A 25,550-nucleotide genomic window follows, 5' to 3' on the forward strand; every position below is an offset into this window, starting at 1 on the left:
TTATCTTCACTCTTATAAAAGTGGTTGAACCTCACAGTTGACAGTTCATTTAGGTTAAAAATATATTCTCTATCTATAACTCTACTTTCATAATCCATACCTTTTTGTCTCTCTATATTTAATGAAGCAATTTCTCTAACTGGTCAAGAAATCCTGAAGGTTAACTTCTTTTTTTTTTTTGACAGTCTATCAAGTTTTATTGTATAAGCCAAATAGAAGGGTACTATGTACAGAGGAGACAGGGGAGGATCATTTCTTAGTCTCCTCCTCCTTGGACAAAGTCTTGATGATCTCCACTTTCTTAGCCTGCAGACGCTCTTCCCCATGCTTTCGTGCTTCCTTAGTCTTGGACCGGTGAGCTTCAGCCTGGTCAGCCAAGAGCTTCTTCCGGGCCTTGTCTGCCTTCAGTTTATGAATGTGCTCCACGAGGATCTGCTTATTCTTGAACACATTTCCCTTCACCTTCAAGTACAGGCTGTGGTACATGTGGCTGTCAATCTTTTTGGATTCCCGGTATCTTCGGAGCAGACAGCGCAGAATCCGCATTCGCCTCATCCACGTCACCTTCTCAGGCATACGAGCATTGGCAGTACCCTTTCTCTTACCAATACCCATGTGTCTGCCCTTCCGTCGAGCCAGAGTATTTTTCCGGCATCTGGCCCAAGAGTGCACAGTAACAGGCTTCTGGATGATCAGCCCATCTTTAATCAGCTTCCGGACCTGCTGATGGGAATTGGCATTGGCAATTTCGTTGATCTCATTGGGGTCAAGCCATACCTTCTTCTTTCCACATCAAAGGACACTAGAGGCAAGCCTCTTCTGAAGCCTGAGCATACTCATGGCTGCAGCCGCAGCACGGAAAAGGAAAGGAGAGAGCGAAGATTAACTTCTTCGAGGCATCAGTAGATTATAGAGTTCCACAAAAATTTGAATTTATCTCAGATGCTATTCATAAGATATAAGATTTTCTTGTCTGGATCATGACATAAAGTTGATGACTAGTTCATTGAGTTAGTTTATCATTACACAGGCACTGCAAATGGACTGTGAGTTGAGTTCAGAATTAAAAAGGAGAAAGAGACAAAGCTATATTCCATCTGGGAAACTGTACAATGCTTTGAACAATCTTAATTGCTCATAGGTGCAAAGCCACCTATTTCAACACAAATATTCTCTGGGAAATGCTGTGTGTTGATGACTGTCGGAATACCACAAATTTATGGGAATTAAGATGTCACATTCCCCAAAGAGTAATGGAGAGATATATTGTGGGTACAGGTAAACTGTGCAAGTTTCTAATAATGACTTATTCTCAAGAAGAAACTTAAGATATGTCATTAAGAATATGTATGATTGGTAAAAAGATGTCATGTGGTATAAGGAAGGATAACAGATGGAGAGCCTGAGTTTTCCATTAGTGTCCTAGAATGTAAAACCCTAGAAGAAATCTTCTGACATCTTATCTAGATCATCTTCAGAAGACACACACACACACACACACACACACACATATATATATATATATATATATATATATGTTTGTATATATGTATAAAGAATTATACAGAATGAAATATTGTGGCTAGGCTGTGATTGGCATCCCTGGAGCAACAATGATGAGATCATAAATCCATCAAATTATTGGAGGTATTTACTTGAACCTTTCTAATAAGAGATGATTTGCTCAGTTTAAGATTGAAAATATGAATTATTAAGACTATTTTATTCTATCAATCACTTTTCTCACTAAGTAGATACTCTTATTGATACTAATAGAAAAGTTAACAATTCATTTGAAAAATAGGAAAAACAAATCTTGGAATGATTAATGATTACTAAAGCCATGTGTTGTGGTGGAAGAGTCTAAAAAGGGCCTTCACAGAAAATGGGGTTTGAGATGAATCTAGAAGGAAGGAAAGCCAGGAGATCATAATTTAATCCAACGAAGCTGATGAAATCACCAAACAAAACAATATAGCAATAGTTCTGAAACATCTTCATCTCAGAACCCCTTTACGTGCTTAACGATTATTGATAACCTCCAAAAGCATTTGTTTTGTGGGTTATAGCTATCAATAGTTACCAATTAGAAATTTAAAAAGAAAAATTAAAAATATGTATTTGCTTTAAAATAACAATAAGCTTATTACACATTAACATGATTAAAATAGTTTTATGAAAAATAACTTTTCCAAAACAAAACAATTTATTGATAAGAGTGATGCTGTTTTTTTTCTTGCCAATCTCTTTAATGCCTAGAATTTTCTGTTAAGCAGATTCTCATAACTGCTTCTACATTCAATGTTACGATACATTGTTTTCGTTGAAGTATATGAAGAAAACCCAGTCTCATACAAGTTAAAAAAGTGTTTTAATAGGCAAATAAAGTCAATACTATGCAAAAAGTTTTGACTTCCTGGATTCCGTGAAAAGATCTCAAGGGATATCCAGGGGGATATCAAAGAGCACACTTTGAGAACCACTGGGATAGAAGAACAAAATAGAAAAGGACATAGCCTTGAGGGACATCCAGAGATAATGGCCATATGACCTGAATGAAGATCTAGCAAAGGAGATTGAGGAGGAGTTGTCATAAGGGAAGCACCAGCAGAAAAGAGTGTCAAAAAAGCCTAGAGAGGTGAGACCAAAATTACCAGTCAACAAAAATTGTCTGGATATTGAGAGATGTCACAAAATATTCAGGAGTAGAAGTGAAAGGGGAAGAGGAGAAAGAAGCTATGCTAGTTTTGATGCTTTTCTCTTTAAGCAAGAAGTGATTAGATACAACATAAACCAAATTACCCAAGGACTGCAGAAGAGCTTCCTAAATCACAACAGTCTTGGTTGCTCTGATGGAAGTGAAGGAGTTGGGGAGGGGATAGTGTTACCTCACGCCTTCCCAGTTCCACCAGTGTCCTGTCATAAAATACTGTTCATAATTTCTCCAGTGGTCATCGAATGATGATTAACCTAGGCAATAGACATTCATCATCTATTTCATCTTTCCTATATGAATGGACAGACCAAACTCCTTTAAAATGTTTAATGATCTCTTCCAAGCAGATCTGTTATGGTTCAGATTTCAATAGCTCCATGTGGAAGTCCTCATAAGCCACACCAATTGATGCCTTTACATGCTGGACTCTGCACTGTATCTCATTTGACACAGTGGCAAAAACCTTTGACAAGTATAACCTAGTTATGTAATTCTGACGTTTCTTATAATTGAATGCAATTATGTGTGTTGTTATATCTTCCAAGGAATCTTGAATGATTTTAATGTGTGGATGAGGGACACTTGTTTTTTTTTAAAGCTTCTACTGAATTAATTTTTGGTAATTATTAAACAAGAAGCATAATGAGATCCAGAGGCATCTGGGTGGTACAGGAGATGGAGCTGGACTTGAAATCTGGAAGATCTGAGTTCAAATCTGGCCTCAAACCCTTCTACCTATGGGATCCTGAGCAAATCACTTAGCATCTTTCCTAAAAAATGGGGATTATAATAATACCTATCTGAGAGGATCAAAAGAGATAATTTTTGTAAAGTGCTTAGCACAATGTCTGGCATATAATAAGTTCTTCATAAATGCTTGTTCCCTTCCCTTTCCTGGCATATCCTAAGATATGATACCTTTCTATGGTATATCCTAAGAGACCAAATAGTCTAAGATCCTCTATGACTCTCTGAGTACTTTTAGCCATATAATCTCTATAGATGTTTCTAGCCTAACCAATTTTATTTCTTAAAATATGATTTGCACTGTTTCAAAAATGTTTTATAATACCAATTAATATTTACAACTAGCTGTTACCAAAATAGTGCTTTTAAAAAAATTTTAAGCATATCTAAATGGACACACATGCAGCCTGTTAACCATACGTATGACCTAACTATTTAGTTGTTCAGGGCCATAACCACTTTCTACCAATACATGTTTGTTGAATAAAGATGAAAATAGACACATTTTTTCAGGGGATCATAAAAAACACACAGCTGTAGCTAATGGCCATCCTTAGCTGATTTAATGAAAGCCAAACACTGATGTCATCAGATAAAATCTTCAGTAATTACCACATGTACTAAAAAAGGGAAATTTAACTTAAATGTTCTTGACAACTAGAACCAGCTATTAAAAATTGCAGGCACACTGAGAAAAAGAAATAACCCCAAACACTTAACTTTGAACAGAGAATGCTAAGTTACTGGATATATACTTGTCTTTTACTAGTGTTTGAAATTTTATTTTATACAGCCCCTGGTTAAATTTGTTCTAATATTTTATATGTGATTAAAATTCTGTTGCATTGCTTGCAGTTGACTGGCTACCTTAAAAGCATGTCTCACTGAAACTTTCTTCCAGCAAGGCCAAATCAATCTTAAACCTTATAAGATCTTCAGTAAAAGTGTTTCAGTGAACTCTAGTTAATCCTGGTAGCCATTAAAAGAGGCTAAAAACATTTAGATATTCATCTCCTTCAACTAATAGGATATAATATGTATAATATAGATCAACAGAGGATGATCTATAGCCTCTGTTGCATATAACTTTATGAATAGGAAAAATACTAGATCTACTAAGTGGTATAATTTTAAGGGCACTTGATGGGACCAGCTGTCCCCAAATATCTCAGCTACTGCTTGTCATGGAACCTTAAATTCTACCAACAGAGATTCATTTTAATAGATTTCAAAGGCTATGAAAAAAATATCCTTGGGCAAGATAATAACTTCCAAAATTAAAAGAGATTCATTGACAGCTTATGGGGGAAATCCATCAGGACATGAGAAACAACAGGTACCTATGTAATAGTAATTAAGGTGGGACTTTTTGCTGTTAACCTTTAATGATTCTGGCCTTTGTTTGAATGGGGCAGATAAAGTGGGATGTTTTTGTATTTCTCAGTACTGAGACAATTGGGAGTCATTGATTTGTATCTGATGTAATATTGGGGGTGGGGAACTTTTCCACACCCAGCCTGGGTGAGGTCGGGGCCCTCAAGGCCCTGAACAGGATATATAAGCACAGAGGTTAGTGTTCTCTCTCTGAGCTCTGAGTTGCCGCAGGAGTGGCATGTGACTCTGGGCCAACTGTTGTAATGAGTTCCCCGGCTGAAGACTCAGATGTTAACTACAAATTGTGTTTGATCTGTAATTTAGGGTGCTGGTTTTTACCCCTGAATTAAGCAAATGATATTTGTATGCTGGATTAAAGTAAGATTGTTAACTCTTTAACATTGCTTTCCTTAAATAAAGCAGATCAAAAGCACCTGGGCTTGCAGCATTCTGTGAACTGGTTTTTGTTGGTTTTACACCCTCACAGCAGCTGCTAGCTGGATTGTTGAAACAACCTATAATAATGAAAGGGGGGGGGTTCTAAAAGTATAGATAGATTCAAAGATAAAGGTTAGTTAAAGGTTAATCAAAGATAAAGTATGAATAAAATCACAAAAAAACAGGAAAGTAAGGGACATAATAGAAGAATGGCAAATTTTGCTGGACAGTGAATTATGTGAAAATGAACAAGTGAAATAATGTTGGAAAAAACTTAGAAGATCAGCAGGAAAGGTCTGTTGCACCAGGGTTAGAGTGGAACAGAACACCTGGTGTGGTTCAGTATACCTAGCACCAGCAAACCAGAAGCAGGCCTTGGGGGTGACTGAATCCATGGTGGCAGTGGTGGTTTCCAGATCTCTCAGCCCGCAGACATTAAGGGGGTCAGACAACTGGCCAAAGGGAGAGTATATGGATCCTATTGCTAGCACTGAGGGCAGAACTCTGTTGCATTGACTATACTTAGATCTGGGTTGCAGTGGTGGGTCTCAGTTCCAGGACAAAGAAGTGCACTAGTGCACCAGAACCTGCAGCCACAGGGGAGCAGAAACCCTGTTCACAGTTCTGGGGTGGAAAAGAGTCCTTGTGATTGCTCACAGATCAGTGCATGGTAAAGGAGAGTAGTAAACACAACTCTTCCTAGATCATACCATCTTGGAAAAACAAAAAAATTACAATTCTCCAGAATTACTTCTGTAAACTGTTTCACAAAAAACCCTGAAGCTTCATACAGTGCCCCTTCCACTTTGGAAGCAGAGCCCCACTTCAGCATAGAGTTAAAAGTCAAGAAATGGGATGGAAAATGAGAAAATAGCAGAAAAAGATCCTGACTATAAAAAGTTATTATCATGACAAGGAAGATCAAAACAAAAACTCAGAAGAAAACAACAAAGTCAAAACTCCTATATCCAAAGCCCCAAGGAAAAAAATATTAATTGGCCCCAGCCTGTGAAAAAGCTAAAAAGGATTTTAAAATTCAAGTAAAAGTGTTAGGGCAAAATTGTGAATAGAAATGAGAGTGTTGCAAGAAAATCATGAAAAACAAGTCAACAGCTTGGTAAAGAGATACGAAAAATACTGAAGAAAACACATTAAAAAACAGAATAGGCAAAATAAGAGGCACAAAAATTCACTGGAGAAAACAACTCCTTAAAAAGTAGAATTGGTGACTTCTGGGAGCCAAGATGGTAGAGTGAATAATAAATTGCCATAACTCTTCCATATTCATTTTCAAACAAAAAAATAGCACCCACAAACAAATACTGGAACAGTAGAACCAGCAAAAAGACAAGGTGAAACAATCTTTGAACCCAAGAAACTTGGCAGATCAGCATGAAAGGTCTGTCTCACTCAGGTAAAGGGGGAGTGCAGTTCAGCACAAAAAGCATCTCAGCAAGCCAGCAGCAAGCCCCACCCCAGCAAACCAGTGAGAGATCTTGAGCCCCAGAGTGGTGAAGCAGACAATCACCAACAGCTGGACCCACTAGGTGCCTCAGCATAGTCAGGAGAGAACTGTCACATGCTGCAGCATAACCCTGGGCAAACAGGCAACCTCTGGCAGCCACACTTCCACATGTTTCAGTGTAACTTCAGGGAAATGTAGAAACACCCCAGAGGGTACAGATATAAAGTGAATTTGAAGGAATGACAAAAAATAATTAAAGGATGAGAAAGTGGAGTACACTGGGTGTAGAAGAAAGGGAGAGGTAGAATAGGTTAAATTATTTCACATGAAGAGGTGCGAAAAACCTATTACAGTGGACGGAAAGATGGGATGGTGGCTGATGGGCATCATATGAACCTTGTTCTCATCAGTATCAAAGAAGGAATCATATACACAATTAGTGGAACATAGAAATCTATCTTACCAGACAGGAAAATAAGAGGGGAGCATATTAAATAAGGGGGGGACACTGACAGAAGGGAGGGCAGATTGCGGGAGGTGGTGAAGAAAAGCAAAACACTGAAAAAGGAGGGAAAGGGTGAAAGGAGAAAGCGGACAAACAGAAGGAAAAATAGGATGGAGGAAAATACAGTTAGTAATCATAACTATGAATGTGAAAGGGATGAACTCTCCTATAAAACAAAAACAGATAGCAGAGTGAATCAAAAATCAGAATCCTACAATATGTTGCTTACAAGGAACACACTTGAACCTGAGAGACACACACAGATAAAGGTAAGGGGCTTCAGGTGAAGTAAAAAATAAAAAGCAGGGGTAGCAATCATGATTTCAGATAAAGTAAGAGGAAAAATGGGACTAATTAAAAGAGATAAGGAAGGAAACTACACCCTGCTAAACATAGACAATGAAGCAACATCAACACTAAACATATGGGCCAGGTGGTAGAGCATTCAAATTCTTAAAGGAGAAGCTATGTGAGCTATAGGAAGATATAGACAGTAAAACAATACTAGTGGGGAACCTCAGCTGTCCCCTTTCAGAACATGACAAATTCAACCAAAAAATAAATAAGAAATTAAGGAGGTGTAAAACGGGTACATGATTTAGACATAAAAGGTGACACCATAAGTAAATCAGGAGAGCAAGGAATACTCTACCTGCCAGATCTAAGGAGAAGGGAAGAATTCATGACTGAACAAGAGATAGAGAATGTTATGAAATGTAAAATAGATAATTTTGATTATATTAAGTTAAAAAGTTTTGCATAAACAAAACTAATACAACCAAGATTAGAAGGAAAACAGAAATCTGGGAAGCAATCTTTACAGCAAGTATCTCTGATAAAGACTTCGTTTCTCAAATATGTAGAGAACTGAATCAAATTTATGAAAACACAAGTCATTCCCCAATTAATAAATGGTCAAAGGACATGAACAGGCAGTTTTCAGATAAAGAAATCAAAGCTCTCTATAGGCATATGAAGAAGTGTTCTAAATCACTTTTGGTTAGAAAAATGCAAACTAAAACAACTCTGTGGTACTACCTCACACCTATCATATTGGATAATATGACAAAAAAGTAAAATGACAAATGTTGAAGAGGATGTGGGAAAATTGGGACACTAATGCACTGTTGGTGGACTTGTGGACTGATCCAACAATTCTGGAGAGTAATTTGGAACTATGACCAAAGGGCAATCAAATTGTGCACACCCTTTGATCCATCAGTACCACAACTAGGTCTGTGTCCCAAAGAGATCATAAAAAAGGGAAAAGGAAGTACATGTGTAGGAAATAAGTTGGGCACTGAGACAGTCCTCAGAAAATAACAATAAGAACCACCTGAGGTTTGGAACATTATTCCTCATACCTTGGGAATACTATTTGATTACACTACTAGCTACTAAAAACAAAATAAAACAAAAATAAACAAATAAAAATAAGTAAGCAAAGGAGAAAGAATCCAAATATACATAGTTACTATGGGGATAATATATTCATATAACCTATATGTGTATGAGTGTATATGTGTATATATATGTATGCTTATAGATATGTGTGGGTGGGGTGATGGGGGAGGAAGGAGAAAAAAATAAATTGCACAGCAGAGAAAAAAGAAAACCATCAAGGAAGCAAAGAAAAGATGGGCAGCTTTGAAAACAATGTGCAGTATTTATTATATAGGTTTTGTTGAAATGGAAATTTATTCTTTTATATTGAATCCTCTTATGGTCTACTGTGTATATGCTGATTTTTTTTTCCTTTCTCATTGTGTATCAAAGTTTAAAATAAAAAATTTATTAAAAAATTTAAAACCTTTAAAAAGAGAGAATAAAATATTATCAAGGAAAAATGCGCTCATATTCTAGAACCATAGGGTAAAATAGAAATTGAAAGAATCTATCAATCATCTCCTGAAAAAGATCCAAAAAATGAAAACTCCCAGGATTATTATAGCCAAATTCCAGAGCTCCTAGGTCATGGAGAAAATATTGCAAGCAACCAAAAAGAAACAATTCAAATATTGTGAAGTCACAGTCAGGATAGCACAACATTTAACATTAAAGGATCTGAGGACTTGGAATATGATATTATGGAGGGAAAAAGAACTAATATTACCACCAAGCATCCCCTACTCAGAAAAACTGAGTATAATCCTTCATGGGGAAAATGGACATTCAATGAAATACAGGATTTTCAGATATTTCTTGTGAAAAGACCAGAGGTGAATAGAAAATTTGACTTTCAAATATAAGATTCGAAAGGAGCACAAAAAGGTAAACAGGAAAGAAGTATCATAAGAGTTTCAATAAGGTGTACCTTCCCACATGGAATAATGATATTTGTAACTCCATAAAACTTTCTCATTACTGGGATAATTAAGAGTATACATAGACAGAAAGCAAAGGTGTGATTTTTAAGTGATGGATTGATTGTCTAAAAAATAATGTAAAGGATGAGAAAGGAGAATACAACAGGAGAAGGGTAAAGGAAGAGACAGAATGGGGTAAATTATCTGACACAAAAGAGGCCCCAATGAGATTTTACAGTGAGGGAGAAGATGGGGGAAGGTGAGGTGGGATCCCATGAATCTTGTTCTCATCAGAATTGGCTCAAAGTGGGAATAATGTACGCACTTGCTTGGCTGGGAAGATTCAGACAGAGTGATCCTTGGGGGAAAATTTATGTTTCCAAACACTTTATCAATAAAAGAGAAAAGAAACAGATCAAGATACTGAGTGTGTAACGAAAAAGCTAGAAAACAAAGAAATTTAACACCAAAATAATAATTCTAAAAATCAAAGAAGAGATAAAATTGAAAGAAAAAATACTTAAACGAAGTACTGTTTTCTTTTTAAAACAACATAGGCACAACAGTAGCTAATTTGATTTTTAAAAAGAGGGAAACAAAATTATTCATATAAAATTGAAAAAAGATTTCATGACAAATGAAAAAGAAATAAAGGATATTATTAGAGATTGTCTTATCCAGTTATGTCATTAAAACCAACAACTTAAATAAAATAAACACTTAGAAAAATATAAAATGCCTAGAATAACAAAAAACCAAGTATTTAAATAGCAGTCTCAGAAAAATAAGTTGAACAAAATGTTAATAAGAAATTTCAAGTTCAGTAGAAACTGACACTCAAGTAACACCTGCTCCCTACTTGCTGCATAGCCGGACTAAGTCTTTAATCTCATTTCTTCAATTACTCTTCTGGTTAAAGGTAGCTTCTAAGGTTTTATGAAAGTACTTCTCTTCCAAAAAGACATCTAAAGTATATTCTGCAAAGTCATCCTCTCCCAGATTTGGAATCATTTGCCCTTTTTCCCTCTGTAGCTTTAGCAAAATAGATCTGCTGAAGGATTTGAGTAACATTAAAACATTTTATTCTTTTGCAAAGCCATTTTCAAAGGAATTGATGAATCACTATAATTTAATCTGTTTATTTTTTGGATTGAGTAGAAGAATTATATTTTGTATAATTTTTGGCATTAATTTCTATTCTGGGGTCTTACATTATCTTGGAACAATGATTCTAATGTCTGAGGACTGATTCTAGTTGACCCAACAGAACTATTAAACTGTAGTATTTCTCTTGTTGCACTTCTTCGTAAGAGTTCATCATGTGTGTGTTTTTCTTCTAGCTGCTAAAGTAATATGAAATGGAGAAACCTACACATTGAACTAATTAGTCCTACTAACAACCTACTTGATTTCCCACACTTCATATATAAGCTCAGGTTAGACCCTAAATTTACAAAAAGCATAATTTCACCCAGAAAAAAAGAGGAAACTCTTTTACTTCAAACATCAAAGATTTTGGGGTGGCATCTTTTTCTGGACCAAAGAGGTGGGGACTAGATATGTGGGGTGACAACAGCTATATTTCCCACTCTACTTCTGAGTACCCATATTTTAACTTTTTCCTTACACCAGACCTCACTATGAATCAGTCAAGAAGCAATTATTAAGTGCTTACTATATACTAGGCACTGTGCTAAGAACTATGAATAGAAACAGAAATGGACAGTCTCTGGTTTCAAGGGGTTTATGTTCTAATGGGGGAAGAAAACACATAAACGTAAGCTGAAAAGCAGACAAGAGGAATAAAGGTATCCAGCCTGGGGCATGGTACAGGAAATCTAGAGTGTAGACTGAAGAGAAATGAGACATGGCTAATATGAGTGTTCTCCTTAAATGAAGGTTCTGGGAAGACACATCAGTTCAGAGGTACAGGCTACAAGAGATAGAGAGCACTTCCCAATACATGAATTTCAATGTTAAAATGAAGCCTCACAATTAAAAACTGGAAATGGTAGAGTGAAGCGCAGCATGGAAAGAAGTAAACTTGGAGATGAGAGGAATGACAAAGTAGTAGTATGCACTGTGATTATCATTTTTTATCTCCACATGCTACTTCAGCCAGCAGCCCTCAAATTTGTGAACATATGAGCCTTCTCAAATCTGAATCCATTATCTCAGAGTGGGTGTACAGAAAAGTGATTAGTTTTATGACTGGTTCCTCTCTCTAGCTCCAAAATGGCAGCCAGAGTCAGACCTCAAGTGCTATGCTATGGTTTTTTTTCCATAATCATAGGGAGGGTTGGGCCAGGGAATTGCAAACTTTTACTGAACCCCAAGTACTATTGTCCAGAGTATGGGCTAATGGCTTCTTTCCCAGGCTTTCAGGACTGCAGACCCTAGCTTGAATCTATGTAATGCAATGACAGTTATTTTTCAGTGGAAATCCAATATAAAATTGCTGGTTCCATCCCATCACCCAGCTGACTCTGTTGATTCAGAGTGACAGAGTTTAGGTTTCCGCTTCCCTGAACCTAGAGGTTGAGTCTCTTATCCCACTCTTGGATAGTCACAGTACTGCTTATGTCGTGTAAACTGAGTCACTAGGTTGAATACACTGTCCCACTGCAGTTTTAGAGTGATTGAGTTGTAGGCCCTCCTCTGGCAGCACTCCAGAGGCTGAATCTGTGATCCTCCTTTAGTGTTAGAGAAACAGAACTACAGATTTGTCTCTGTTCCATAGTTTTTGCCCTAGTAACTTTCTTTGAAGCCAAAGTTTCCTTGTCACCACTGGGTCTGGTGACCTTCTTAAATCTTTGTTGAAGTAGTTGAATAGAAAATATGACTTCCTCTTATGCTGCTGTATTTTCTGATGTCCTTTCATGATACTGAGCTTGAGGACCATAATATTTTCAGAGTCCTTGAAGCCATCTTATCTATCCACATGGAGAAGTTAGGCAGCTGCCACAAAAAAAAAATCAGAGAAACCAAATAAATTTAAAGGAAACTTAAAATAAAGCACAGAAGAGAAAAATGAATAGGAATGGATGACAGCAATTGGGTGGGCAACTGAAGAAGAGTAAAGAGCTTCATTGCTCACCCTATCTCTTCATGCACCATGCTAGGCAGAAGTTCTGCAGAAGTTGCAGAAGTTTATTAGTCAGTCACTTCACTTCTTGTTTTTTCATTGCCAATTACTTAAAGTTTCTATCTCCCCATTGAATTTTATACTCATGCTATTTAACTGGTTATGTAAATAAAAAATGCTGGCCAACAAATCCAGATTATTTACTGTGTATATTGAATTCCACAGAACAATCAAAGAGGGATAAGTCCATTCCTTAAAAAGGGAAGAGACTTTCTCTTTATCACACCAGAGTGTGGGAAATGTTGCTGAGAGATTGAGTCTGATATTTTCATAAATCTGCAGAATATACAAGTAACCTATTCAAACTCTAGACTTACTTGCTCTTTCTTTAAAAATTAAAAGTAAAAACAAAAATGAGCCAGAAAGCCACACTGTGAAACAAAAAGTCTTCTCATGTCATTACTAGAAAGTATTACTAAGCCCGAGGGAAGAAGCAAAGAATGCACATATGCCACTGATTTGAACTAGAGGACTCAACTACCATGTAGTTAATTTTTGTAAGGTTATCAGTGGCTCAAACCAGAAGGTTTCTAGCATCACTTGCGTAAATTTAGTTCGTCATTGGAGTAAAGGAGATGTTGGAGGAGAGGAGACAATCTGGAAGGTGATTATAGTAATTCAGGTGAAAATTAATGAAGAACAGAGGAGGAGGCAAGAGTGAGATCAGTGGAAATAATAGATTCTAGAGATGGAGACAAAGATCTGATCCATCTAGATGGAGACAAAATCTGTAAGATGTGGCAATAATTTGAATGTGATAAGGATAGTAATCAATTAGTCAGATCAAATGACGAGGTCTTGAGACTGAGTAGCACAAGCTGTTTCTATGTACTTGCAACCTCTTCTCTTATGGCTTCAGTGTTATTAAGTAGGTGGTAAGAAAAGCTATCACCCAGGAAATGCCTTGGAAATGGGAAGAAGAAAGGAGAAATCTTTTGTAAAATCTTAAGTCTAGAATTAATTTTTTTCTAAAAGTTGTTATACTTGTCGCAGAAGAGAGGATGGAGGGGGTAACAAGCATTTATCAGCAGTGTCATGCATTATGCTAAGCACTTTGCAAATATTATCATATTTGATCAGTGGTAGCCAACCTAATAAAGGGCAATTGTATGACCCTGGGCAAGTCACCGCATCTGTTTGCCTTAGTTTTCTCATCTGTAAAATAGGGATAATAAGAAAACCTGTCTGCCAGAGTTGTTGTGAGGATAAAGCGAGATAATATTCATAAAACACTTTTCATAGTATTTGGCACATAGTAGCTGATATATAAATGTTAGCTATTATGATTAGCATCAGCATCAGCATTTATAAAAGAGAATTCACCAGTGTCATCACAAAAGATAACAAATTCTCTTAATATTTTAATACTTAACATCTTTACATGTTTTTTGCATTGCAGTTTGATGAAAACAACCAGCAGGTTGAAATATTTTTTTGGAGAAAAATTTTTTTTAATCAGCATAAAATTACTTGTAGTCAGAGCATTAATCCAATTCAAAATGTATTTTTTTTAAATTGTGCATTTGCATGAAGGACTTCTCATGAAGTTCCAAAGAGCTTCATACAGCCCTAGGGTGATGGTTCTATCACCCATGTCCTCTAGCATTTCACAATGGAGCCTATTGGATGGCTATTCATGATCCCATGTCCTTTGTCATGTGTATTTCTCAGTTCCTCAACAATTAGTCATTGTTCCCCAGAATACCAGTCTGTAGTCATAAAGGCTGATCAGATAATGGTACCCAGGCACATACATGGCTTGCAGAGGGGGAAATAGTGAAGAATTAATGAACACAAGAAAGGCATCCACTCATAGAACTTTGAAAGAGGAAGCACAGCCAGGAAGCAGCATCAGCAGCATACTGACCATCCTGGTATGCAAATACAGTGAAGAAGTGTACTTCTTTTCAGGAAGAGATATCTGGTCATGACAAGAAAGGGTAAAATTCTGAAGAACAGCAAACTAAACTTTTTAAATCACTCATGGAAATGCCACAGTGTCTATAGTTCCAAAGCCTGAAAAATGTGGGAAAGATACATTCTCCTTGAATGCCAGTCTCTTCAGCCGCCCCCACACATGTGAGAAAAAGAAAATAAGTGTCTGAATAGAAAAAAACAACAGCATTAAATATATTGTGCATCAAGAAAGTTGAGCCAAAAATTAATATTTCCAGTTTTCAAAAATAGAAGTTTCAATGTAAAGGTAGTTTCTAGAAATTTACAATGAATAACAGATAAGATATATGCCAAGAATAAAGGAAGGAAAAAGAAGTTGCAAGTTAGAACCCTGACAAAAATGAAACAGTAGCTTCAAAACTTGGTAAGTTACTGGAAGAAAAAAAAATCACCAATTAGCAAATGCTCAGAACAAAAATAATGGTGATACGTGTGTGTGCATATGTATGTATGTATGTACGTATATCACTATTTAAGTCTCAGACAAGTTCTTGTCTCTTAGATGTAACTTTGGAGAGGTCTGAATATTGCTAAAAATCTTAATGTCCTCCAAATTAGGATAGTGGGCCTTATTAGATGGGGAACATGTTACAATTGATGCATCTTGTCTCAATCAAGCTTTTCACTCTGTTTCACATAGCATTCTCAGAATATTCCTTATTACAGTTATACATATACACATTTTTTCTGTCATTTCAGTCATGTCTCTTGGCTCTTCATGGCTCTTCATAACCCCATTTGGAGTTTTCTTGGTAAAGATACTGGAATAGTTTGCCACTTCCTTCTACAACTTATTTTACAGATGAAATTGATGTTGGGGTCCCATATTTCTCAACTTTCCATTAAGAAACTAGAGAACAAAACCATGCAAATTACGCAGTTCTAAAGGGACACTGAGTATTTGGGACACTGAGATGTAAGAACAGAAGAATCAAGGATACAACAAAATATTATTCAATAAGACTGAGATGAATAAATGATTTCCCTTCCATTCACTAACAACAACAAAAACAACAAAGGAAGACTGGCTTTAAAAGTTAAAATGTTGCTTTAAAGTAACTTTTTTGTTGTGAAAATGTTTTTATTATTTAATATTTTCTTAGTTTTCAACATCGATTTCACAAGATTTTGAGTTACAAATTTTCTCCCCATTTCTACCCGCCCCCCACCCCAAGATGGCATATATTTTGATTGCCCCTTTGCCCAGTCTGCCCTCCCTTCTGTCATTACACTCTCCCCTCCCTTTTCCCTATTCCCCTTACTTTCTTGTAGGGCAAGATGGATTTCTATACCCCATTGCCTGTATATCTTATTTCCCAGACACATGTGAAAAAACAACTTTTATCTGAGCATTTGTTTTTAGAACTTTGAGTTCCAAATTTTCTCCCTTCTTCCCTCCCCACCCACCTTCCTTGAGAAGGCAAGCAATTCAACATAGGCCACACATGTATCATTATGCAAAACACTTCCATAGTAGTCATGTTGTACAAGACTAACTATATTTCCCTCCATCCTATCCTGTCCCCCTTTCTTCAATTTTATCCTTTGATCCTGTTCCTTTTCAAAAGTATTTGCTTTTGGCTACCTCCTCCCCCAATCTGCCCTCCCTTCTATCATCCCCCCTCACTTATCCCCTTCTTCTCTACTTTCCAATGCAGTAAGATACCCAATTGGAATGTGTATATTATTCCCTCATTAATTCAAATCCTATGAGAGCAAAATTCACTCTTTCCCTTTCACCTGCCCTCTCTTCCCTTCCAATACAACTGCTTTTTCTTGTCACATTTATGTAAGGTAATTTACCCCATTCTATCTCTCCTTTTCTTCTTCTCCCAATATATTCCACACTCACCCCTTAATTTTATTTTATTTTTTAGATATCATCCCTTCATATTCAACTCACTCTGTGTACTCTATCTACATATCTATCTATCTACATATATTTATATATGTATATATGCATATATGTATATTCCCTTCAACTACCCTAATACTGAGAAAGGTCTCATGAAATTACACACATCTAGATCTTGTGTTATCCTGATTGTGTTTCCATAATACTCAAATTGTTTCTTTCTAGTTTCTTGCACTATTTTCTCCTTGACCTGGGAACTCTGGAATTTGGCTACAATATTCCTAGGAGTTTTCTTTTGGGGATCTTTCTCAAGAGGCAATCAGTGGACTCTTTCCATTTCTATTTTACCTTCTGGTTCTAGACTATCAGGGCTATTTTCCTTGATAGTTTCTTGAAAGATGATGTCTAGGCTTTTTTTTATCATGGCTTTCAGGTAGTCCAATAATTTTTGAATTATCTCTCCTGGATCTATTCTCCAGGTCAGCGGTTTTTCCAATGAGATATTTTACATTATCTTCTATTGTTTCATTCTTTTGGTTCTGTTTTGTAATTTCTTAATTTCTCATAAAATCACTAGCTTCTACTTCCTCCAATCTAATTTTTAAGGAGGTATTTTCTTCAGTGGTCTTTTGGACCTCCTTTTCCATTTGGCTAATTCTGCCTTTTAAGGCATTCTTCTCCTCATTGGCTTTTTGGAGCTCTTTTGCCATTTGGGTTAGTCTATTTTAAGGTGTTATTTCCTTCAGTATTCTTGGGGTCTACCTTAGCAAGTCGTTGACTTGTTTTTTATGATTTTCTTGCATCACTCTCATTTCTCTTCCCACTTTTTTCTCTACTTCTCTTACTTGATTTTTCCAAATGTCTTTTGAGCTCTTCCATGGCTTGAGACCAATTCATTTTTTCTTGGAGGCTTTTGTTGTAAGCTCTTTGACTTTGTTGACTTCTTCTGGCTGTATGTTTTGATCTTCTTTGTCACCAAAAGAAGATTCTATAGTTTGAGTCTGAGTCCTTTTTTGCTGCCTGCACATGTTCCCAGCCAACTACTTTACACTTGAGTTTTTTTTTTTTTGTCAGGGAATGACTGCTTTTACAATGGAGAGTACTTTGTCCCAAGCTTTAGGGGACTTGTGCTGCTGTTTTCAGAGCTACTTCTACTCCACAGCCACCACAAGCTCTGACACACCAGCACTCCTCCTCCCCCAAGAACCACCAACCAGAACCGTGACCCAGACCAAAGCAGGGCATGGCAAGAGAACCCTGTCTCTGTGCCAGCAAAGTAGTCCCGGCACTCCCACTCTGATCTGCTGCTTGATTCCTCCCACCATATGGGCCTGGGTCCAGAAGCAGCCACAGCTAGAGCTCTGGAAGCAGACGCAGGAGCTTCCTCCTGCTGTTGCTGCACCACCTCTGCTGCCTCCAGGGCTGGGGCTGGATGGTGCACCTCTCTCACCCAGATCCAGAAGTTTTCCCACTAACTTGCTCAGTTGTCTTTGGTGTTTGTGGGTTGAGAAATCTAGTAACTGACACAGTTCAGTGATTCATGGCCCTGACATCTGCTCTGCCCAACTCCAGTCTGTTCTGTCCTGGCATGGCCCATGCTGGCCTGCACTCCTCCTGGCACAGTGCAGTAGACCCTTCCCGTGACCATGCAGGCCATCTTGGGCTGGAGACTTGTTTCCTTTTGTTATTTCTTGGATTCTGTAGCACTAGAATTTGTTCAGAGGCATTTTTATAGGTGATTGGACGGATTTGGGGGAGAGCTTAAGTGAGTCCCTGTTTTCCAGCTGATGTCTTGGCCCCACCCCCCTTAAAGTAACTTTCTAAAAGCTGCCTCCTGCTTCTGGCTAATTTTAACAGAAACTTTCAAAATAGAAGCTTTGAAAAAATGAGTGATTTCAACAAGTAGAATTTGTTAACAAAGTAATCTCATTCTGGTAAGAGCTTCAAATATCTTAGCACAATAATTGCTAACAGTATGACAAATAAAATTCATTATAAAATGCAGAGCAATAAAGGGGATTTTTGTGATGAATACAAGTGTAACACTGACCTTTACATTTCATGATTATACCCAATTAACAACCCTCCAGTGCTGATGGTAATTACTTAGAATGCCATAGTGAAAAGGCCACCATGGCTATATAATATTTCCACCAGAAAAGAAAACTAATCCAACAAACTTTCTTTTTTTAGCAGTCTATCAGTTTAAGATGAATTTTTTTTAACCAGTAAGCAAAAACCATATGAAAACAGAAGCTAACCACCAAGAACAACTGTTTTATTATCCCATTGTATAAGTCCCTTACAATAATGAAGCCATTTTATGGACTCTAGAGGCAGTGGATATTATGGCTTTAATCTTTATTTCTGGGAAAGAGCTTCTGTTGACCTCAAGTCACAATCAACAGGGTAGTACACTCACTCCAGGAGATATCAGGAAACAATGAAACAATCAAAAGAGTGAAAAAATAGAAGAAAATGTAAATTATCTTCTCAGAAAAAACATCTGATCTAGAAAATAGATCAAGGAGAGATAATTTAAGAATTATTGGACTACATGACAGTCATGATCAAGGAAAGAGCACAGATATATTTCAAGAAATTATTGAAGAATACCACTCTGTTATCCTAGTGCTTACAAGCCCGTTCCCTCACTTTGAAATTAAACTTACACTTGATTCCTGACTCCCCTGTCTATGGCCTGTTCTGTTTGGCTTTGACCACACACCAGTTAAAGGCCAGGTCCATCCAGCTGACATTCATTTGTGTTAGAAGTGGGATTGGACATGGAACCAGGCCATTGGACTCTCCAGTACCAGTGACCAGTGAAAATGGATTAGGTACCACCAGAGATTTATTTCTCCACAGTCTGACTTCCCTGCTCCTCTGGTGAGTCCTCTGCCCTTGTTCCTATGCCAAATTCTGAGCTCTTGCCTTGGTCCAATTCTCCATTCTTTGTGAGGAAATCTGCAGGGCTCCTCAAGTGACCTGCTTCATCTCAGGTCTCTCTGGTATGAACATTCTTTCTGCATGCTCTATTCTCCTAATCAACTATTCCTGCCTGGTCTGTTTGGCTCCAGCCTTTGTAGACTCAGAGGCTCTTACCTGCTCTGTGGTACAAGAAATGATGAGCATAATCATCTTAGAAAAACACGGACCCTGGAGTAATTTCAGGAACTCACTCCCTTCTGAAATATCTGCGTAAATTTGGGGGTACCACCATGCATAATTTATTTTAAGGAAAAATTTATAAAAGCTAAAAGTAAATAGCAAGATTAATAGCCTCATTGTTCTACAGCAATGAAGGAATGTAGCAAGTTTAATAGTAATCCCAGAGTGAAGAAAGAAAAAAAAATATGTAAAAAGTTTGCAAGCTCTTGTTAACTCTTCCTTGAACAATTGCTTAGACCCGAGAACTCTTGTAACACTGCCAGATCAGAGACCCTCTTTCTCTCCCTGTTAACCCCATCTCAGCTCAGATCAGATTTTGAAATACAGATGTTTAAAACATCCTGGAAAAGTGTAGGGAAGGTATTAGCTATGTATTCTTTCTTAGGCAAGTAATATTTTTTTTCTGTTTGACTGTTTCCTGATCTTTAAAGACAAAAATAATAATGGTACCCACCTTCCAGGGTTGATGTGAAGATCAAAATAATATAATGATGGTAGAGTGCTCAACATAGTGACTGGCATGTGCTGAGCATTATGTTATTATTATTTCTTTAACTGAATGTAACTGTTCTATACCTGATAACTCTAAAGTAGTTTTAAAAAATCAAAGGTAATAAGATCAATGATTTTTATATTTGATAATTTGGAAATGCAATTTATATCATCTGAAGTTTTGTTTCAGGTTTTAAGTATATGATGTTTGCATTATTATATTTCTAAATTCTCTTACACCATGAAATTTGAAAGAATATTGTAATAGAAATGCAGTTGGAGAAAACAACTTTTGAACCTAGATGCTGCTACACATGAATTGGGGCTTTAAAAGGATATGCTAAAAATAGATATTTGAAAGCAGATAATAGTATATAATAACAAATTTTTATTTGAAATTCTTAGCTATTATAAAAGTATATAAGATGTTCTAAAGATGTAGCTTCACCATATTAATGAAGTCAGTTATCAGGTATTTTCTGCATCTCAGAAGCCCCAGAATATGGGTAGTTTTAATTTATAAGTAAAGGATGAATGAAACGTTTGCTATTAGGGAAACATCAGGAAATATATTCAAGCTGTAAGTCGCGGTTAGTGAAATTTTGCTTTTTAAGGTAAAACTTCCTGGGACTATAATTTACTATTGTTTTGAGCTTTGATAACAGGGATAGTTGTCTGAATTGTCATGGAGCCAATATCAGAAAATGGCATATGCTACAGTCTGGAAACTGCTAAATATGGATGTCTTTGCCTGGGGAAAGTTTTGGGAATAATCTGAGCACAATCTTAGTAGGATTCTCCTGACTCTATTTCCCCATTGTGCTATTTTCTTTCCGAAAAGGAAACTTCACTACCTGGTTAATCCTGAGCCTTGCTTTTAACACCCTGTGACTACATGATTGGCTGTCAGATATGACTCATGCCTGGAATCGAACAGAGATGAGGGAGTTTTCCTCTGTTATGATACAAGACATTGTTATAACAATATCCCTGTTTTTTTCCTTTTATAGAAAATTTCTATAATCAAGAAATTTGGTAAATACATTACTAAATCTATTAAATAACAGATTGATACTGGAGACCTTTGAGTTACTGCAATAGGATACAGGTATGAAGATCTTACAATTTAAACTTGTATTTGTGGTCAAATTATAATATAGGGATGATATCCTCCTAAGGTGGAAATGATTAAACAAGAATAAGACCAAAATGTAGAAAGTTTTCTAAATAAACAGAATAGTAAATTTTAAGAAAAGCAACAGAATTGCTCTTTTCTCTAAGAACTATGCACAGATGTGTGATTCACTTCCAAATTTTTTCTATCATGGAAATTCAGACTTTGTGTATTTTAATAATAAGTTCTCAAAATTGGACTAAGGATTTATTAATTAAGGATTAAGGAAGTTACATATAAATTTTATGGCTGGTGGTAAAGAAAGGGAAATCACTTTTCCATTACTAAAGCATCTGATAATTTTAAAGGGCAGAAGAGTTCATTTTGCATAATTTGAACTCTGCTGACTGATCTTCCGTGAAGTCACACATCTTGGCCATGCAGTTTGCTAGCTCATACTATTGCTACTGTATATAATCAAGAGGTCAGTTACCTAAATTTTTAAAGGATTCTTATATCAGGTACAGGATTTAGGTAAGGACAGAAATAGAATATGGTATATGAACTGAAATTCTCAGAGGTATTTTTCTTGGTTATCTTCCTAACATGTAAATCTCCCTTCTCAGAACTGGTGTGAGCCCTATAAGTAGTACAATCTGTACCTTATTTAGTGTAACTGTGCAATTATGGAAATTTTGAGAAAAAATTATTGCATTGTTTGAACCTAGCCATGTGGCTGGGAAACTGAATTACCTCTATGTGTTCCTTAGAGACTCTAACTAAGTGTTATGGGAATGGGAAGATCTTTCCCATCCATTAATAGGCCTATGTGACCTGCTTTGAGCCCTTGAGTCACATGGAAGCCTGAGTCACATGAGGCTGTGGTGGGAGGAGCTTGCCAACCAGGTGGAGCAGGAAGGGGTGGAGCAAGAAGTGAGTGGGTGAGACAGAGCAGTCAGGGCTGGGAGAGAGCAGGCAGAGCGGGTAGTGTGAATGAGAAAGGGAGTGATTTTGCTTAAGGAAGGCCTAACAGAGGGAAGGTTTGGGAATGGCAGTGTCCCCTGCATTGGTGTTGTATATAGACTTCTTTGTTGCTGTGATGGATTTGGCTTTCTGGTATTTGAATAAATGTCTTGGTTTCCTCTTTGAGAAAGCTGTTATTCCTCATTATCAGGAATACAGCTCACTGCAAAGCCATAGGTATTAGTATCGAGATCTGTCTACACTAAAGCAGGTCCCCCATGCACACAATAGGGGTTGGGCTCTGTCACATGTGTTTTTGCTTGCAAGCCATTTCCCTCATTTTGAAATTAAACTTTTGTTTGATTCCTGACTCCCCTGTCTCTAGCCTTCTCTATTTGGCTTCAAACACCTACATGTTAGAGGCTGGTTCTGTCTAGTGGACAGTAGCTAAAAATTTAAGTCATGGAAGGCTTATAATTTGATATTGCAGAAGGCAAAAGATCTTTGATTACAACCAAAAATAATCAATCTAGCAAAACTTACTATAATTCTTCAGGGAAAGGTGAATATCTAATGAAATAAAGAACTTTTAAGCCAGGGATGGGGAACCACCAGCCTCAAGGCCACAAATTTGACCAAATTCAGACTTCACAGAATATATCATTTTATTAAGGGGATTTGTTTTGTAAAATTTGGATTTGGTCAAAGGGCTACACTTGAGGACCTAGAGGGCCACATGTGTCCATAAAGCTGCAGGTTCCGCACTCCTGTTTTAAGCATTCCTGATGAAGAGTCTAGAGCTGAATAGAAAATTTGACTTTAAAATTTGACAAGACTCAAGAGAAGTATGAAAAGGTAAACATGAAAGAAAAATCATAAAAAACTCAATAAAGTTAAATTGTTTACTCTTCTATATAGAAAAATGATACATGTATTCTCTATGAACTTTATTGCTGTTAGGATAGCTAGAAGGATTCTACATTGAAAGATGATGCAAAAGAAAGTCAATTATGTTGGAATTGTGTAAAAAACGGATAGGCAAGAAAGTGATACACTGCGAGAACAGGGAAAGGAGAGAAAGAATGGGGGAAATTGGGCAACTTGTGGGAGTCAAGATGGTGAAATAAGCAGTAAGTCACCCTCTCTTTCCCTTATTGTCCTCTAAAGACCCAGAAAATATCACCCAAGGAAAAATGCTGGAACAACTTAGCCAAAAGAAAGATGGGGTGCAGTAGTCTTTTAGTCCTGGAGGCTTGGGGGGATTAATAGGAAAAGACTCAGTCTGGTGGAAGGAGAGCAGTACAGGATGGGAGGTATTCCGGCAAGCCAGCTACAAGCCCCACCTCAGCAAACCAGTGGGAGATCCTGAGCCTGAGAGTGGTGGAGTATGCAAGTAGTAACACCAGGACCCCCCTGAGTACCTTGGAACAGGCAGTGGAATTGCTAGACTCCAGCTTGTAAAACTACCATATGCACTGGTATTCAGGCATCCTCCAGTAGCCAAACCTCCCCATGCTTCAACACAACTGCAGGAAGAACAACTCCAGTGGGGAGACATCTTCCAGCAGCCAAACCTTCCAGTGATTCACAGCAGCCTAGGTGAGCAGGCATCCTCCAGGGACCAGACCCTCCCACACCCTGAGACCTTCAATGTAGGCCTGGAGAAAAGCAGAAAAACCCCACAAGAGCTTAGCACATGCCATACTCCACCACTAGGACCCCTGCTCAGTACCAGGTAAGCTGCTAGACCCCTACAGCCTCAAGCTGCCACCACATGAGGCGCCAGAACACAAAGCCAGTGACCAGGTCCCTGGCCTGCAAGAAGCTTGGGACAGTACCCCCTGTATTCCATCAGGAGAGCCCAACTTTGAAAGCCAAGAAATAGGCAAACACCATGAGCAAAAAGCAGGAATAGACAATGAACATAGATTCTTTCTATAGGGACAGGGAAGGACAAAACAAATTCAGAAGAGGACAACATTGTCAATATACCCACATCTGAAACATCAAAGGGGAATATGAACTGGTATCAAGCCCAAAAAGTGTTCTTAAAAGAGTTCAAGAAGGATTTTAAAAGTCAAATAAGAGGGATCGAAGAAAAATTAGGAAAAGAAATGAGAGATATGCAAGATAGATTCGATAGCTGGAAAAGGAAGGACAAAAATTGACTATAGAAAAGAATTCCTTTAAAAAATACAATTGGTAAAATAGAAAAGGAGGCACAAAAACTCACTGAAGAGAAGAATTCCTTAAAAAGTAGAATTGATCAAATGGAAAAGGAGGTACAAAAACTAACTGAAGAAAACAATTCATTAAAATTATAATTGGGCAAGTAGAAGATAATGACATTATGAGACATCAAGAATCAGTCAAAAAAATCTAAAGAATGAAAGAAGAAATTATAAAATATCTCATTAAAAAAACAGACATGGAAAATAGATCCAGGAGAGATAATCTAACAATTATTGGTCTACCTGAAATCCATGATCAAAAAAGAGCCTGTGCAGTATCTTTCAAGAAATCATCAAGGAAAACTTCCCTGAGGTCCTAGAACGAGAGGGTAAAATAGTCATCGAAAGAATCTACCGATCACCTCCTGAAAGAGATCCCAATTTGAAAATGCCAAGAAATACTGTAGCCAAATTCCAGAATTACCATGTCAAGGAAAAAAATACCACAAGCAGACAGAAAGAATCAGTTTAAATATCATGGAACCACAGTCAAGATTATGCAGGACCTTGCATTAAAGATCAGGGACTTGAAATATAATATTCTGTAAGGCAAAGGAACTTGGATTACAATGAAGGATAAACTACCCAGCAAAATTGAGCATAATCTTTCAGGGGAGATGGAAATTCAATGATATAGGGGACTTCCAAACCTTCCTGATGAAAAGACTAGAACTCAACAGAAAATTTGATTTTCAAAAACAAGACTCAAGAGAAGCATAAAAAAATAAACAGGAAATAAACAGGAAAGAAAAAAAATGTTATTCAATAAGGGCAAACTGTTTGCAACCCTAATTGGGAAGATGCTGCTTGTAACTCTTGAGAGTGTTATCTTTATTATGACATTCAGAAGGGGTATACATAAGTGAATCAATGAAAAAAAAATGTGAAGGAAGGCAGCCTGTTACAGATTTCAAATTACATTACAAAGTATAAATATTCAAAACAATCTGGTACTGCCTAAAAATATAGAGTGGTGGATCAGTGGGATAGATTAAGTACACAACGCACAGTAGTAAATGACCAAAGTAATCTAGTGTTTGTGAAATCAAGTATCCAAGCTTTAAGAGATAAG

The 25,550-nt window shown here is 37.1% G+C and overlaps 1 pseudogene; it reads right to left on the bottom strand.

Moving 5' to 3' along the window:
• Nucleotides 1–249: 249 nt before the first annotated feature.
• On the bottom strand, nt 250–846 carry LOC118833806 (annotated as a pseudogene).
• Between the last annotated feature and the right edge of the window lie 24,704 nt (nt 847–25,550).

The sequence above is a fragment of the Trichosurus vulpecula genome, chromosome 1 (genome assembly GCF_011100635.1).
Source record: "Trichosurus vulpecula isolate mTriVul1 chromosome 1, mTriVul1.pri, whole genome shotgun sequence".
Lineage (NCBI taxonomy): Eukaryota > Metazoa > Chordata > Mammalia > Diprotodontia > Phalangeridae > Trichosurus > Trichosurus vulpecula.